Here is a 1,558-nt window from a genome sequence, read left to right as displayed (position 1 = left end):
GGGTAACTAACTTTGAGTCCTAGTGTATAATGATTAAGAGTGGGATTATGGATTGATTAAGGAGGGTGGGTGGGTTTTGGGACTCTGGGCTTGAGAAGTAAGAAGTGAGATCCAGAGTACAAAAGATAAAAGATCTTTGCCAAACTGCAAACTGCTGCAACGTAAACGTGGCGTCATTGACGAGGAAAAAAGGGTCGGACAACATATTTAAGTCCGTACACGTGGCCCCTCCTCTCTCCTCCTTTACGTAAGTGAATTGGAATAAGTATATAACCCTCCATCTTAGCCCTACGAGTGTGGCGGGACCCACCCGATCCCGACATCTAACCGTCACATCGCTTTCGCGGTTACTACTTAATTACTGCACCAACCCGTTGGTTATTATCTCCCTTAATTGTCAAATATATGCTGCTGCTGCTCCTCCTCATTATCCACGTTTGAGTAATTGGGTTTGACAAATTAATGCTCCTTTTTACTCCCCCTCTTTGTTTTATACAGCTTGTCTTTATTTGTGTGTGTGTGTTTTTTTTTTCTAATTTATTTAATTGTGTTTTAGCTGTAATGATCAAATGCCCTTTAATTTTAAGGCCTGTCTAGTGTCTACTAACCAGGAAAAAGAATCCTAATAACAATGTAGGTGCCTCCGTGTCAATGGTAAGAGTCACAATTTTTAACACTGACACTTCCGAATATATGAATTTAATATAAAATTAGTTTGTCTTAACTAAAAAGTTTAATTTGTTTAACTAAATTGATAAAATTATAATTGACAGGTTTGGCTTAAGTGCCAAAAAAAAAAAAAAACAGACAGCACATGTAATATAGTTTTTAAATAGTCCAAATTTGTTCTCATAAAAACTCAAAATTAAAGCTGAACTGTTAAAAAAAGTACAATACATGTAGCTCATAAGTTAAATTCAAGGTTAACTTATATAGTCTTAGACCTATATTTTTACATGACTTACAAACCTGATATAAATCCAAAACAAAATTAATGAATTATAATTGATAAATTTAACTCGATCATTTAATTAAATAAATCCTTATACTTGTGCTTAACACGAAAACAAATTGGAAACACGAACATGAATTGAATGAAGACTAATGGTCTGATTGTTGATGTCGGAGCCGTTGGGAAGCACAAGCATGAACAATCAAAACATTTTCAACGGAATCTGCATCTGCATTATCTGGGAGTGGTTGAACTTGATGGAGTAGGCTTCATTCGTGCACCTGGATTGGACGGATGGCTCTTTTTATTTCAAAGTGTTTTTTTGGACTTCGAAATGGCCCCCCATTACCACTAAATCTTGAGCTCAACCTTCACTCACTCTCAACAAGTATGTTTTGAGAGAACATGCACTTGGTGGGATCTGCTTTCATTTTACAATTCGTTGGAAACTCTTAGAACTTGAGCAAGTTGATGATGGACGACTTTAAGCAGAGGGGATCGAGAGAGACAGGTGTTTAATTTGTTTTGGGCCATGAGAGAGATGCGTGAAAGAATAGGTAAAATCTTTGGGTAGGAGAGTGGGAGTGGGAGTGGGAGTGGGCCCGG

Source organism: Corylus avellana, chromosome ca3, assembly GCF_901000735.1.
Source record: "Corylus avellana chromosome ca3, CavTom2PMs-1.0".
In the NCBI taxonomy this organism is placed as follows: Eukaryota; Viridiplantae; Streptophyta; class Magnoliopsida; order Fagales; family Betulaceae; genus Corylus; species Corylus avellana.
Note: the sequence above shows the minus strand (reverse complement) of the source record.